The sequence below is a fragment of the Dipodomys merriami genome, unplaced genomic scaffold, assembly GCF_024711535.1.
Source record: "Dipodomys merriami isolate MVZ:Mamm:240054 unplaced genomic scaffold, mDipMer1.0.p SCAF_71, whole genome shotgun sequence".
In the NCBI taxonomy this organism is placed as follows: Eukaryota; Metazoa; Chordata; class Mammalia; order Rodentia; family Heteromyidae; genus Dipodomys; species Dipodomys merriami.
Genome location: NW_027206302.1, coordinates 3,496,404 through 3,513,075, shown reverse-complemented (window position 1 = coordinate 3,513,075; position 16,672 = coordinate 3,496,404).

The window sequence follows — 16,672 nt, the reverse complement described above, 5'->3', positions numbered from 1 at the left end:
AGAGGCCCCAGTGGGTGGAGGAGCAAGGCTGAAGCGAGCTTGAGGTCTTCAGTGAGCAGGCAGAGGGCAGGAGCCTGGGCACTGTGGGACCTGCAGTCCATTTTGCCTCAAATCCTTTGTCCCCCACCCAGCCAGGGTCGTACTTGTCTGTGTCCTTCTCCACCAGTCCTCAGGCCCGTGCACATCACCATCTTCCACGCATGCTCTGACTCAGAGGGACCGGGACACCAACCCGCTCTGACAGGAGTAGGCCGGTGGATGTGGCCACCGGCCAGCCGGCAGGCACAATGCCCACTCCCTAAGGAACAGCGACCTTTGCTCCTGGGAGACAAGACAGCCTGGAGCCAGCATTCAAGGCCGGCCATCCCTTTACCGGGGGCAGGAGGAAGGCTGGGCACGGAGGACAAAAAGGACCCCGCTTCCTTGTGGCGTCTTCTCTGTATCAGCAGGCAGCTGCCACGCACCCGCCGCAGCCAGCTTTCCACATACTGCTCTCTTCTGTATGGGGAACGTGTTAATCATAGCTTAAAATGTGTTCAAGGCCTTTCAGTGTCTTCCTATTGCTCTTAGAAAAAAAAAATCCATATGGCTAATGCAGCCTGTAGAGTCCTGTTTGAGCTGGCCCCTGCCTCTCCCTACCCTCAGCCTCTTCCTACTCATTTTCACGCTTTGGCCACACTTGCATGCTTTCTGTTATTCAAGTATGGAAATCTCTCTCTCTCTCTCTCTCTCTCTCTCTCTCTCTCTCTCTCTTGGCCTTTGCACATGCCTTCATGTTTTCTCCTTGTTTGTTCTGAGCTATCATGGGACCCTCAACCTCTACGATGTCAATTTAAATGTCTTAAAAAAGCCTTTCTGCCCCTCCAAACTAGGTCTTATTCTATTTTTTTGATCATCATAAATCCATCCAGATTGTTTCTTTATTGTATTTCAGTTTTGTATAGTCTTCTTATAAGAAGTTATTTTTATCAGTGGATATTAATTGTACAAAGATATCACTATGATATCTTCACACATGTATATGATGTTCTTTGGTCACATTTATATCATTGGTCTTATTCCCTGTCCCCTAACTTTCTCCCTTTAAAAATCTTTCTTGTAAAAAAAAAAATCTTTCTTGTAGCTGGGTGCTGGTGGCTCACACCTGTAATCTTAGCTACTTGGGAGGCTGAGATCTGAGGATTGCAGTTCAAAGCCAGCCCAAGCAGGAAAGTCCCTGAGACTTATCTCCAATAAACCACCAGAAAACCAGAAGTGGCTCTGTGGCTCAAGTAGTAGAGTGCTAGCCTTGAGCTGAAGAGCTCAGGGACAGAGTCCAGGCCCAGAGTTCAAGCCCCATGACCGAAAAAAAAATCTTTCTTGGAAAATGTTAAGATGAGTTTCATTATGAGCTTTGCATATAAGCACTCATTTTTTAAAATTTATTCTCTCTCCCTTCCCTCACTTCCCATTGGTTCCTCCCCAAACCAACTTTTTGCTGGTTAGTTTTGGAGATGGAGTCTAGTAAACGTTGTTATTTCTGCTTGGGCTGGTCTGGAATCATGGACATCCAGCTTGGTCTGGAATCATGGACATCTAGCTCTCAGCCTTCTGAGTAGCTCGGACTATAAGATTACAGGAAAGTACAGGAGGGAAGAGGGAGGAAGCAAGACACACACACACACACACACACACACACACTGAGGAAACAAGACACACACACACACACACTGAGGAAGCAAGACACACACACACACACACACACACACACACACACACACACACACACACACACACACACACACACACACACACACACACACACACACACACACACTGAGTCTTCAACCCACCTGAAGGGCTTTATTGGAGGCTTGGTGACTGATTTCCCACGGAGGACTGGACGATGGGGTGGTGGGGTTAGAAGGTAAGGGTAGGCACCACAGGGAAGATGGAGACCTGGGAAACAGGGGAGGGAGCTGAATGACAGAGTCCACACAGACCTGGGTTCACTGGCCATATGATCCTGGACAAGCCATTGGTTTTCTATGATGTCAGTTTCCATTTCATTTCTGGACTGTGCAGGGTGTGGGGAGGGCTGTTGTGAGGGGTGGGGCAGGGACAGGATATCTACCTGGCCCAGCGGCCAGGGGTCCCCCTCTTTCTTTCCCTTCCTGCTCTCTAGCCCTCTGGCTCCCAGGGTGGACATTCTTGCTCTTTCCTGGGGCTCCAGCTGGAGACCTTGTCCCAGGCCTCATTTGTCCCTCTGGCCTGCTGCTCTGCCTGGGCCTCTGGACCTACATTCCAGCCCTGCCTGTGATCTGTGATTGGAGCACAGCGTGAGGGGCAGCAATGGATGTGCCCTGGGGCCTCCTTGGACAATTTCTGAGTTCCCTGTGGACTACAGTTGGCAGCAGGAGAGTCATGGCCCCTGAGCCTGGGCCCAGGACCTCCCTGACTCCTTGTCCCCCCAGCCAGCACACAAAGGCTGGTCCATGGCCCCAATCACCTGGCAGCTTGCTCTGAGCTTTCCTCAGGGCCCCTCCTGCTGAGGACGCGGTTGGGGAACAGTTCCTGAAGCTTTGAGCTGTTGGGGAGCTCCAGGCTTGATGCCTTTCCTTCTGGGCTGTGGTTTGGATGCTCAGAGCCTCTCCTCAATCACAGTGTCTGGCTTGACTTGTCAGAAACAATCAGACAGGAACAGTCTTCTACCTTGATCCAGCAAGTGCTCATCCCACTGAATCCATCGGCTCCACCCCCTCATCATTCTATGTCAGTATTGGCTGGACCCCTGTACATCATGCTGATTGACAGCAGGTGGGTCTAGCAAGGGCTGCGTTCACCCTGAAAGCCAGGCCCAGGAGAGGAGCGCCATCTGCTGGGGCAGGCGAGGAAGCCAGGCAGGCAGGGAGGCCTCTTGGGTGCAGGAGGAGGATGCTGAGAGTGGAGGCTGGGAGTAGTTTCTTCCTCTGAGAGGGTGGGCCAGAAGGCAGACAAGGGAAACCCCTTTATGGACTCTGCATGGGGTCTCCTCCTTCTACACCACAGACAAATACTGAGTTTGGGCTTCATGGTGCTGAAGAAACATGTCCGTTAATTACTTAGGGGGATTGCACAGGAAACCATTTTTTTTTTCTTTTTGGGTGAGGCGGGGGATGTTATAGCAGGCTAAGAAGAGCCAGCAGTGTGGGTGGGGGCCTTGAACCCCTGTGTCATCCGTACTGAGGTGACCAGAAGCGGTCCCCTGCACCATGTCCTCTGCTGTGTTCTGCATGCCCTGCCAGGTCACTTATTCCTGTCTGCTACTTGCGGGCCGGGGTCATCTGAGGCGGTAAGGCTGGCAAGCACCAGGGGTCTCCTGAGGGCTCTGGCTGTGGGTGTGGCTAGTCTGATTCTCTTCTTCTTCTTCTTCTTCTTTTTTCCTCGCTTCCTATTCTAGTCTATTCTATTTATTTTATTTTTTGGGCTTGTTCTTGGGCTTGAACTCAGGGCCTGGGCACTGTCCTTAGCTTTTTGTTCAAAGTTAGTGCTCTACCACTTGAAGGACAGTGCTAGTTCTGGATTTTTTTTTTTTTCCTGAGTAGTTTATTGGCGATAAGAGTCTCATGGATTTTGCTGCTGGGGCTGGCTTTGAACTGCATTCCTCAGATCCCAGCCTCCTGAGGAGCTGGGATTACAGGCGTGAGCCACCAGTACCCAGCCAGTTAGTCCCATCTAATACACCGTAAGTCACAGGGAGTGGTGGAGTGGGACTGTGGCTCAGTTCTTCTGTCTCTTGGGGACCCTGTGGCTGTCTGTGGGGCAGGGGAGGAGGGGGAGAAAACTGGTGATTAGGAAGGGTGCGCGTGAGGTGGTCAGAGGCAGAGAGACCTGGGGTGGGGATGAGGGACTTGACACTGTAAGCTTGAAGTGTCCACTGCAGGCAACTTGAGGGGGTCACCAGCATCCTGGAGGGTGACAGCAGATGTTGGGGTACTTGGCAATGGATTAGCTGAGGGGAGAGGCTGGGAGGCTGGTGCTGGGAGCTGGGGCTGGGGTGGGGATGGTGGGAAAGCAGGCCTAAGAAGCCTTTGTGGTCTGGTGTGGCAGTGTGGGAACAGCCCCAGAGGCTTCTGGGAGGAGCAGGCTGCCCAAAGAAGCACAGGAGAAAGCTCCTGGGTGGAGGAGGCCCAGACCACAGACCACAGACCACAGGGGGCCTGGGCCTCAGGGCCAAGATGTGTGTGTGTGTGTGTGTGTGTGTGTGTGTGTGTGTGTGTGTGTGTGTGTGTGTGTGTGTGTGTGTGTGTGTGTGTGTGTGATCTGTATTTGGTGGAGGCTGGGGAGATGTGGAAGGGCTGGCCTCCTCTCTCCGTCTCCCTCTTTGTCTCTGTCTCCGACTTCCTACAAGGTGACAGCAACGGTGCCCTCTCTTTACCCAGCAGGCCCCTCCATAATCGGCTTCCCTAGGGGCTGTTTGAGCAAAATGGAAGAGAGAGACAGGAGGGAAGGAGGGGCAGAACCGGCTATCTTTCCCCGAGTGGATAATTACACAGTTCCCAGAGCCCCAGGACCAGGCCCTGCGGCCGTCCACACAGACAGACTCTCAAAATTAATGGGACTCCAAGGGGCTTGGGGTGAAGCGGGGGCAGGGGGGGCGCTCAGTGGCGGGCTGTAAGAGGCTGGGCAGAGATGAACTCAGACACAAGCTGCGGCTGTCTGGCAGACAGAGCAGGGAAAGTGAAGCTCAGAGAGGTGACATAGGCCTGCACCAGGCACACAGCCGAGAAGCTGTGTGTACTGTTGTTATAAATGGGGAAACCTCAGCATTGACTGGAATCATCACGAACTCCCCTCTCATGGAGGAGTGTGGGCCCAGCCTGAGCCCACAGAGAGTAATTAGGCCAGGCCAGGGGGCATCTGGGCCTTCCAGAGCCCTAGCCACTGGACGCCCCCCCTCCCCCCACCCTCTGGCCACTTACTGCTTGGCAGACCTTATGTTCACCCCAGCCTGTCCTGTCCTCTCTTATACCCAGCCTTGCGGCTGCTCAGACCCTTGCTTTGTGCCCATCTGCTCTTATGGCCTCTGCCCCTAGCCTCACTGCTCATCCTGCCGGCTGGCCATCCCTGGTCCTGCCAGCTTGGATCCTTCCCACCCTCGCTCAGGTTTGACCCTCATTTCCTTCTGTGTGATCGTGGGCCGATGAAGCAAGGCTCCCACAACAACCCTGCAAGTGGCTGACATGTCATCATTACCACATTGCACACGGGGAAACTGAGACCCCAAATGATGCACATATTTGTATGCATTTTAGACCTGCTAAGATTGTCTCTTTACTTCTACTCCAGGACCTTTGCATTGTTTTTCTCCTGCTCAGTGCTGAGCTCTTTGGTTTTCTCGAGACCAGTACATTAGTGCTATCTTGCTGCCTATGGAATCACTTCCAAACCTCATTGTTCACTTGACAGGATTTATGATATTGCACTTTCTACAGATCTTCTGGGAAGCAGCTTCGGGCCGTATTACAATGTTCACAGGTGCTTTGGCCTCTGTCCACCCCCTCCTTAAAGGAATAAAAGATTCACATTAGCTGGGTGCTGGATTGCTCACACCTGTAATGCTGACTACTCAGGAAGCTGAGCTCTGAGGACTACGGTTTGAAGAAAGCCTGGGCAGGAACATCTGTGAGACTCTTTTTTTATTTTTAATTTAATTTTATTGTAAAGCTATTGTACAGAGGAGTTACAGTTACACGAGTAAGGCAATGAGCACATTTCTTTCTTTCTTTCTTTCTTTCTTTCTTTCTTTCTTTCTTTCTTTCTTTCTTTCTTTCTTTCTTTCTTTCTTTCTTTCTTTCTTTTTTTTTTGTGTCTGGTCGTGGGGCCTGAACTCTGGGCCTGGGCGCTGTCCCTCAGCTCTTCAGCTCAAGGCGAGCGCTCTACCACTTGAGCTACAGCACCACTTCTGGTTTTCTGGTGGTTTATTGGAGATAGGAGTCTTATGGTCTCTCCTGCCCGGGCTGGCTTTGAACCGCAATCCTCAGATCTCAGCCTCCTGAGTAGCTAGGATTACAGGCGTGAGCCACCAGCGCCCGGCTGTTTTTTTTTTTTTTTTTTTTTTTTTTTTTTTTTTTAATCCAGGCTCTGGGTGCATCTGTACCTTGGGAACTTAAGGGGAGTCAATGAGGTTTCTCTTTTTCAAGTTGTGGTCATGGTATAAAGAATCTGTGCACATATTTTATCCGTAAAATATTTTTTATTGTTATTGTAAAGGTGATGTACAGAGATGTCACAGCTATTTAAGCCAGGTAATGAGTATATTTCTTTTTGAACTGCATCACCTCTTCCCTCATTTTCTCCCAGTTTTCTCTTCCCTAACTGTATAGTTTCATTTTCAACATATTGTCTAGTGAGTATCACTGCTGCATTTGTACACCATTTGTTCCACCATTTGTAGGCTCCCCTTTACCCTCCCCCAAACAGATAAACACATACAAGACAAACAGTACAGAAATCAAAGATAGTGACAAAGGAGAAAAACAAACAAAAACAGCAAAATAACATAAGATCTCGTTTCCATTTCTTGAAATTCATTTCAATAAACATTTTATATGATCCTATATATGATCAATATAGTTATTGAACCTTTGTGATCCTCTCCTGAGAACATCCTCTTTGGTTTCACGGAGTGTATAGAGTTTTGTATGATTTATCATATCCAAGTGTAATTTTTTCGTCTTTTACCATCCAGTGTGTTTACTTGTAGATCTATAGGCACATTCTAGTTACAACAAATGAGGGAAACCATGGGACCTATGTTTCCTTGGGTCTGGCTTACTTCACTTAATGTAATTTTTTCCAAGTCTCTTTCCATTTCCTTACGAATGGTGCAGTATTATTATTTCTGATGGAAGCACAGAATTCCATCGTGTATACAAACCACATTTTCTTTCTTTCTTTCTTTCTTTTTTTTTTTTTTTGGTCTGGTCATGGGGCCTGAACTCGGCCTGGGCGCTGTCCCTCAGCTCTTCAGCTCAAGGCTAGCACTCTACCACTTGAGCCACAGCACCACTTCCAGCTTTTTTCTTATGTGTTGCTGAGGAATCGAACCCAGGGCCTCAGGCATGCAAGGCAAGCGCTGTACCACTGAGCCACCTTCCCAGCCCACAAACCATATTTTCTTAACCCATTTGCTGTAGATATACTTTTAAAGCATCACACTGAGAGGCCTTCCTTGGCCAGCCAGTGCTGCTCTCCATTGCCACTGTCCAGACATGGCCCTTATCTGTCAGCAGGACTGGATTAGAGGGTGGAGTTGGAGCCAGATAAACTACAGATTATGGCAGGTGCATCCTGACTCTGTCACTGCCCGCCCAGCCTTGCTTGGTCCTTGCTCTTCCCCTAGGGTCTTAGGGATGGTTAAGCTCAGAGGACGTGGGCTGCCTGTACCTCCCCCATTTAGCCTCTGGGTGGCAGTAGAGGCCCAGGCTTGGCTGTAGCTCTAGGCCTTCAGCCTCCACCAGGATTCAGAGCCCAGGGTTGGCTCTGCTTCAGCTTCCAGCTCTCATTTCTGCAGGGGCTGGGTGGGAAGAAGGGGCCCTCAGGCCAAGGTGTGTGTGTGTGTGTGTGTGTGTGTGTGTGTGTGTGTGTGTGTGTGTGTGTGTGTGTGTGTGTGTGTGTGTGTGTGTGTGTGTGTGTGTGTGTGTGTGTGTGTGTGTGTGTGTGTGTGAAGATGCTTCTACTCTGCTTCTGAAATCCTCTAGGAGGGTAATGGATACCACAGGAAGATACAAGCCACCCTGGGAGTAACCGAGAGGCCTGACAGGCCGTGCCAGACTCTACAATGGCCAGTTAGTTCACTGCCATGGTGGCAGAGGCCTCAGGACCCAGGGCCCAGCCCCAGATGAACTGGGTTTGATGGGACTGGGTTTGATGCCAGACTTCCCCCGCTGGGGTTGGTGGCCCCCATGGAGGAGGTAGCTTCCAATTTTAGATGGCCTGGCTTACAGGAAGGGGGTCAGGGGTGGGAATCAGAAACAGGGGCCTTAGAAGACTGTGTTGGGCTTGGCCAAACCTCAGCTCTGCTTTCCCTCCTGGGGCTGCCCCTGGCCCCCAACCCCAGCTTTGTGCCTGTTGACGCCAGCCTTCTCCCCACCAGACTCAGATCTTCCTCTAGCAGCTGTGGAGCTAGCAGCTGGCTGTGCGTCCCAGGTGGCCTGGTGCCCAGACACTGCAGTTGGGTGTAGCAGAGCGCCTGGCTGTCTCCCGGGGCGTGGGAAGGCGAGGGGGCTTCCACTTCGGGCCACCATGCTCTTTGCTATGAAGAGAGCCTGTGGGCTCTCCCTTCTTCACAAGAACTGCCACCTGGGCACCAGCATCTTCTGCCACTTGCTCCTACCAGGCCAACTCCTTTATATTGTCGTGTCTCAGTTTAAATGTCACTTCCCTGGGAATAGTTTTGATACCCCCATTATCCTTGATCACGAGCCCTTTGCTTTTCCGGCAGTGCATTTATTACATCTTGTCCTTACACTCTGTGTGTGTGTGTGTGTGTGTGTGTGTGCAATACTGGGGTTTTGAACTCAGGGCCTTGCACTTGGTAGGCAAGCACTCTACCATGCTTCTTTTTTGCCTTATTTATTTTTTTATTTTTCAGGGTGGATCTCATGCTTTTTTTTGCTTGTAGCCAACCTCACATGGCAACCACTGTATTTCTGCTTCCCAAGTGGCTAGGATTGCAGGCATATACCACCAGGCTTGTCTGTTGGTATTATTTGAATATCTTGGTCCCCAAGAGTAGTCTGGAGATCCCTGAGGACAAGGGTAATGGTATTTTATTCTTCATTAAATTCCCATCCCAGACTCGCAGCCCCACCCACACCAAGGACATTAGCTCTCAAATAAAATGTTGAATGAGAGAAAGAGAAAAGGATGAATTATGGATACCTCTGGGGACACCTTATGTGTTGGGAATTCAGAAAGCCCCAGCTCAGACCTGGCATCTCCAGATCATCAGTTTTATTTGATATAAGGAATTAGAAGCATTCTATTCACTTATTAATTGAATATTTTACATTAACAAAGTAATACATGTTCCTTGTCAAAATTCAATCAATAGGCATTATTATGATATTGAAACAAACCCTGACACACACCACGGAGTAGAATGCAAAGCTTGCCTGACTTTTGAAAGGAAAATGTGACATTTCAAAGATGTTTTGAGCCAAAGGGCCAGGCCAGGTGGGGTGGGCTTCTGCCCTGGGGATGGTTAGTTAGAAGGCAGACTGTGGGGTCCCAACTTGGGAATTTCTGTCTGGGTTGGCAAGGGTTGTGGAGACTGCTCCCATGGGTTAGGCCCTGCCGCCACCCCCCCCCCCCCCCCCCCCCTCCCCCGCCAGGGTCTGGGAAACTTGTCAGGCCCTTGAATTGCTGTTGGTGTTATGGCTGTGAAACGCAGGCTGGAGAAGAACCAAGTACAGCTTGTTACAGATGACAGGCAGTCTGCTGGACAGACTCTGGGGGCCATGACAGCAGGGGTGGGGTTATCAGGGAGGGGTTGGGGATTCAGGGAAGTGTTGAGGTTGGGGAGCTAGAAGGAAAATGTGTGTGTGTGTGTGTGTGTGTGTGTGTGCATGCACGCTAGCGCACCCATGTGTACACACCAGTCCTGGGTCTTGAACTCAGGGCCTTAGCTTTTTTGCTTAAGGCTGGTGCTCTACCACTTGAGCTATAGTTCCAGCTTTTTGGTGGTTAATTGGAGATAAGAGCCTTACAGACTTGTCTGGGCTGTCTTCAAAACGCAATCCTCAGATCTCAGCCTCCTGAGTAGCTAGGATGACAGGCGTGGAATGCCAGAAAATGCTCGGCAGGAAACTTTTCTGGTGAGGAAATAATGTTTCTGAAAGGCAGGTAAATTTCATAGGGGACAGTGGTCCAGCCATTTCAGAGGGCCAGAGCAGACTGCCCAGGGCCAGGGCTTCAGATTTGCAGAGAATTGGGGTAGGGGGTGCTGATTTATTGGTGTGGTGGCAAGCCACAGCTCTCTGGCAGAGTAGCCATGAACAGGCTCTGGGAAATGGCGGTGTTAGGTCCAAAATGCCAGCCAGAGTGGAACAGAGGAGTGCATTAGTGCCCTTGCCCCTGTGTGCTCAAATACAGGCTCAGGTATTTTTTTGGGGGGGGGAGGAGCTTGAGCGGTACCCACCCCCTGGGGGAGGAGCTTGAGTGGTATCCACCCCCTGGGGGAGGAGCTTGAGCGGTGCCCACCCCCATGGGGGAGGAGCTTGAGCAGTGCCCACCCCCTGGGGGAGGAGCTTGAGCTGTGCCCTCCCCTTGGGAAGGGCTAGAGCTGTGCTATGTGGGGGGTGGGGAAGGAAGGCTTGTTGCAGTGAGGTGGGGCAGTGGTTCTGAGGCATATTATGAACAGATGCCTGAGCAATGCTTCAGGCTGCCTTGGATGACACCTTGAAAGTCACTGACTTGATAGAGAGAGGCCCAGAGAGAAGGAAGGCAGCAGACAGAATGAAGGCAACACCCATACCCACCCTGTCTCCTGTGCACTCAGAGCCAGAGAGAGGGAGAGAGAACTGCGCCCAGGAAGATCAGATGGTCAGGCCTGGAGCAACAGGAGATCCTGCCCCACCTCAGCGGAGCTAGGAGAGAGACAAGGACAGCAAATATAGACAGCCAGCTGTGAAGGTCTGGGGGTTGGGGAGCGTATAGGGTTTGAACCTACCCTCAGTGGGAGTTTCAGCCTCATCGAGGCCCTTGGGGGAGCCCATGGGTGGTGGCTTTGGAAGCAGTGGCTCCTCTCTGTGGCATGGTGTTGGCCCACATGGAGCTTTGCTGTGCTGTTCAAAGGTCAGGTTCTGTCTGTCACCTCCTCTAGGAAGCCTTCCTAATGGATTTGCACATGTGGCTCTTGATTCTTGGGAATTGTGCCACTCCAGATTCTACAGTTTTCTCAGGGTTTGACTTATGGTTCCTGGTGTGTCTGTGGGTTGTGTGTCTTTTTCTTGGGTCTTGATGCTTCTTGTGTGTGTAACATGGTTGTGGCCTGGCTGATGATCCCTAGGGTTTCTCTTCTTTCCCTTCCCCTTCCCTCCCTCTTTTTCTTCCTTCCTTCCTTAATTTTTTGGCAGTACTTGAGTTTGAACTCAGGGCCTTACACTTACTGGACAGACACACTGCCGTTGGAACTACACCTCCTCCCTAGCTCTTTTTGCTTTAGTTATTTTTGAATAGGGTCTAAGATGTATGCTCAGGCTGACCTGGCCCTTGATCCTCCTGTGTGTGCTTTCCTTCCTGGGTTGATGGAAACATGTCACTATATTCAGCTTTTTATGACATAGAGTATTGTAAACTTTTTGCCCAGGCTTGCCTCCAACCTTCTAATCTCTGCCTCCAAGTAGCTGGGTTTATAGCCATGAGCCATCATACCTAGCCCAAATAATTTATTTCTCTCCTTTTCTTCTGCCCTTTGTTTGGAATCACATTCCTGGCCCCTGAAACTTTCTAAGTAAGATCCTTTGCTATATATGCATGGACTTGTTCATTTCTAAAATACATACATACACAATCAGATGTACAGAAAATATAAATTAAAAAGGGTGGAATTAGGGGGTTAGAAGTGTGACTCAGGTGATAGATTGTCAGCGAGTGAGCAAAATCATCAGTTCAAGAGTCTGAATCTGGGTCACAGACAAATAAAACAGAAGGATGGGATTAAAATGCAAACAGATGTTAGATATGTAACTTTCTCCCTCTGGGAAGACTTGGACCTGGCCTGTTAGCTTCCTGAAGCTGCCTCTTGTCTCCTGTATTGGATTGGACAACAATGATAGAATAGTTACTCAGTTCTCATAAGCTTGGCTTTGTGCCTGGGACTTTGTATGAATTAACTCCTTTAAGTTCCCTTAACAGTTCTTGGCGGTAGGAGCCACGATTCTCTCTCCTTGCTAGGTGGGGAGACAGAGGCACAGAAACAGTGTGTCACTTGTCCATCATCACACAGCCAAAAAATGATGTGGGTGGGGTGTGAACCCTGGACTGATATTTGCCAAGGTCTAGCCACCTGAGAGAGGATGATGGAGGGAATTTTCACCTACTTGCAAAGCCCTCTGTGTGTGTGTGTGTGTGTGTGTGTGTGTGTGTGTGTGTGTGTGTGTAAGAGTCTCACCAGCTTTCCTGCCTAGGCTGAGATCCTCAGATCTCAGTCTCCTGAGTAGCTAGGATTATAGATGTGAGCCACCAGCTCTTGGCTGAAGGCCATGTCTTCTGTTTGCATCAGAAGGAGACCTGGAGAACTTCCGGGTCCTGTGCCAGGGGCCATGCCCACATCACATCAGTCACTCTCCCCTCCCCCCACCCTCCCTGCCGCCAGGCCCACACTCCTGTCCTTCCAGAGCCAGAACCTGGAAGGCAGCGCTGTCCTCCAAGACCTGGCTGAGCAGGAAGGTGAAATTTACCCATAAACACATTAAGAGATGCATCAAGTTGCCCTAGAAACTAGATTCTAGTTAAGTGCCTGAAAAGTAATTATAAACTCCAGAATATCTTTCAGCCGAGCCAGGTGGCTGGAAAATTAGAAATCTATTTCTGAAACACCTTCTGCTTTCCAGCAAGGCTGGGGTTAGGGCTCAGGCAGGGCGGGCGGTGGTGGCCTGGTGGAGCTGCATGCGCACGTGGATGTTGCCTTGGGGTGGCTGTCTGCAGCAGCAGCAGCAGCAGCAGCAGCAGCGGGGTGGTGGTGGTGGTGGTGCAGGAGGGAAGCCGGCAGTCTGGGGGTGTAGCTGGCTCCTGGTGCAGAGCGGAGGCGGCAGAGCGCCTCCTCTCCTGTGTCACCCCTCCCTCCCCTTTCCCCAAGTCAGGTTGCTAGGACACAGGGCTGAGGAGACGCCAGCCGATTTGCCAAACAATTTTTCTTCCAATTAGGAATAATTAGACAAAGGGAGAAAGCGTACACTTGGATGGGGACAGAGACAGGCTTGGAGCTTGGGGGACCCTTCCCCGTGGAGCTCCTCTGTGTCCCTGTCCCCCGGCGGGGGGAGGGGCAGCAGGCGGGCATTAGTGTCTTCTCTGTGTCAGGACACATCTGCTGCCTTGCAGGGCCCTCTCTTTCAAGCCAGGGAGGGAGACTAGCATGTGATAGGGCAGTCCCTTTACTGCGTGCACCCCCACCATCCCCAGACATCCTCCACCGGCCTCGAAAGCTCTAGCTCTTTCTTGGCCTTCAGGTGACTCTTCTTATTACCAGGGCTAAGGCCCCTGCTGTTTCCTGTGGCGGTGCTGTGTGGCTTGCAGGGATTTTACTTTTCTATCCATTTGCTTTCTCATCTGTATTCGCCAGAATATCAGATTCCTGAGGACAAGGGACAATGTGTGTGCATCTCACTCTGGGCATGCTTCCTAGCACATAAAAGAGGTTGGGTGTGGTGAGTCACACCTGTAATCCTAGCTACTAGAGAGGCGGAGACTGAGAAGATTCAGGCAAAAAAACTAGTAGTACTCAGTCTCAGAAGAACAAGCGGATGCAGTGGTGCGCATTCCTAATCCCAGCGACTTAGAAAGCGGAGGTAGGAGTGGAAAGTTGGAGGCTAGCCTAGGCAAAAGTGAGAGGCCCTTCCTGAAAAGGAACTAAAATATAAAATATAAAAATACCTAAAGAAAAGAAAGAGCTGGAGGCGTGGCTCAAGATGTAGAGTATATACTTAGTAAGTATGAGGTCCTGAGTTCTCACCCTCGTTTTACAAAAAAAAAAAAAGATTAAAAAACCATTTGTTGAATGAATGAACAAATGAATGAATGAACGAAGGGGTTCTCTATTGTTGATAAGGAAGCTGTGGCTGTGTGGCTATGTAGGCCTGCCCTGAGGTCTGAGGTGAAGTATAGACCTGACCCTGGGCCCCACATTGATGCTTCTCCAGCTGGTTTCTTCTCCAGGCACCTGCTGCCTCTGCCTCCTGCTGGCTTTGGCCTGAGACCCAGCCTCTAAGGAGGCCAGCGTGGGAGGGAAGCACACAGGCCTCCCCCCATCCTTTAGCATGCAGATCGCAAAAGATGGCAATGTGACATCCAGCCTGGGCTCAAATCCCGCACGTTTCAATCACTAGCTTTGTGGTCTTGGCTCTACTTGACTCTTTCCCCAAATATATGTGTGCGAGAGAGTGTGTATGTGTGTATGTATGTGTGCCCGTACTAGGGGTGTGAACTCAGATCCAAGGCTCTGTCCTTTGCCTTTTTCACTCAAGGCCAGCACTCTACTACTTGAGCCATAGCTCCATGTTCAGATTTTTGGTGATTAAACTGAGCTGAGAGTCTCACGTCTATCCTACCCAGGTTGTGTTTGAACCGAAGTCCTCAGCTTCAGCCTCCTGAGTAGCTGGATGACAGGCATGAGCCTGATTGTTCTTATTTGGTTTAACCAGCTCCCTGTGACTGGCGGCTGTTCTGTCAGGGCAGGCTCAGAGGGAAGGACGGACAATACGTGTAAAGAAGTGCCACACAGGAAACAAGATCCAGCGCATGAGCGTGATGGGGATGCCCTGGGGAGATGGGGGAATCTGGTTTCTCTGAAGAGGTGGTAAATCAGTAGAGGCCTGGAGGATGCACACAGGCCCAAGGCAAGTGTCAGGAGAGGGAAAGGCCGGTGAAAGGAGAGTCTGGAGGGGGAGGAGAAGGACCTGCCTGAGACAGGGAGAGGCAAGAGTGAGGAGAAGCAGAGAGGTCTGGGTCCCCTCATGTAGACTTGCAGGCTTGGGTGAAAAGACTGCATTTATTTAAGTGTGGTAGCCGTGGGAAGGAATTTGTTTTTAAATTTTAAACAAAAATGGAGGGACAAAGGGTAAACAAACGCAGCAGCGGTACTCACTAGACACTAGGTAGAAAATGAACTATACAACTTGTGGGCGGGGATGGGAGGGGAAAACTGAGAAAGAGTGAGGGGAGGGATGACATTGTCCAAAAAGAAATGGGGCTGGGAATGTGGTTTATAGGACTTGCCTAGCATGCATGAGGCCCTGGGTTCCATTCCTCAGTACCACATTAACAGAAAAAGCTGGAAGTGGCACTGTGGTTCAAGTGGTAGAGTGCTAGCCTTGAGCAAAAGAAGATCAGGGACAGTGCCCAGGCCCTGAGTTCAAGCCCCAGGACTGGCAAAAAAAAAAAAAAAAAAAAAGAAAAAAAAAAGAAAAGAAAAAGAAAAAAGAAAAAAGAAAGAAAGAAAAAAAGAAAAAAGAAATGTAGTCTGTAGTCTTTATCTGATTTATGTAACTGTAGTTCCTCTGTATATAATAACAATAATAACAATAAAATATAATAATATTTTTATAATAACAATAAAAATGAAAAAAAAACACCCTTTTTGTGTTTGTGTGCCAGTACTGCAGTTTGAACTCAGGTCCTTGTTCTTGTTTAGCTTTTTGGCTCAAGGCTGGCACAGGCTGGCACAGTGTCACCTGAGCCACATATAGCTTTTTTTTGCTTGTTAATTGAAGATTAAGATTCTCTCAGATCTCTCTGTCTGGGCTGGTTTCAAACCTTGATCCTTAGATCCCATCATCCAGAGTAACTAGGATTGCAGGTGTGAGCCACCAGTGCCAGGCTCCATGGGAAGGTCATTTGCTATGATTGTCATGTGGGCTCTAGGGACAATGATGGCAGTGAGGGATCAGGGAAGGGCTAGATCAGGGTTCCAGGGAGGAAAATGAGAGAAATGGCTGGATTCAAGGCATCTTCCCTGCCTCCCCCCCCCCACCATCAGTGGTGGTGGTACTGGGGATTTTAACTCAGTACTTCCTATTTGCCAGTCAACCATTCTACCCCTTGTGCCACTTTGTTTTATTTGCTTTGATTATTATTTTTTTAATCTCAGAGCTTGCTTAGACCAAGATCCTCCTATTTACACTTCCCACATGGCTGGGGTGACAGGCCTGCCACCCCACACAACTTTTATTAGGTCTCAGCAACTTCTGCCTGGCCTGGCCTGGAATGGTGATCCTCCCAATCTCAACCTCCCAAGTAGCTAGGGTTACAGGTGAAAGCCTACCTTGCTTGGCTGAAGACGCACATGGAGGCAGACAGGGTAGGCTCTACCAGCAGCTGGGATGTGGAGAGGAAGGAAGATGTGGCATCACGGTGATGTCCAGGTTTATGGCCTGACTCACCAAGCAAATGGTGGCATGATTTTCAGAGAAAAGGGAAAATCAGCTTTCAGGCTGTTGGATGGTCATTCCAATGGTTTCTGAAGTCAGAGGAAGGCTGACTGTTTATTTACGTGTGTGCATGGGCTGAGTGTCAGCATGCCGTTTGAGCCGTTGAGGTTGTGTAAATCGCTGCTCTGGGTAAAGTCTATGAATGTGTGTGCTGTGCAGAGAGCTGCGTGCATGTGTGCTGGATGAGCATTCACGGATGTGCATTGCACCTGTGTGGCTGAGGGCGGGATTGGTGTGTGAGGGTGTCCATCTGAGCATGTCTGTGTGTGGGGTGAGAATGCATGCATCCGATGCAGGCTGACCTCGGCAGGCGGCATGGGGGGGGCGCTGAATTTATCTGTAAGCTATGTGTAATTGAGGAGATCCACAGTGGGTAGAGAACAGGCAGGGATTTATGCATGAGGGCGGGTTGTGTGTGATCACCCAGCAGGAGTGTGTGTGGGGTCTGTGCACGCACACCGACTTAGGGGCACAGGCCTGTGTGTGTCTGCCGGTGGGGAGGG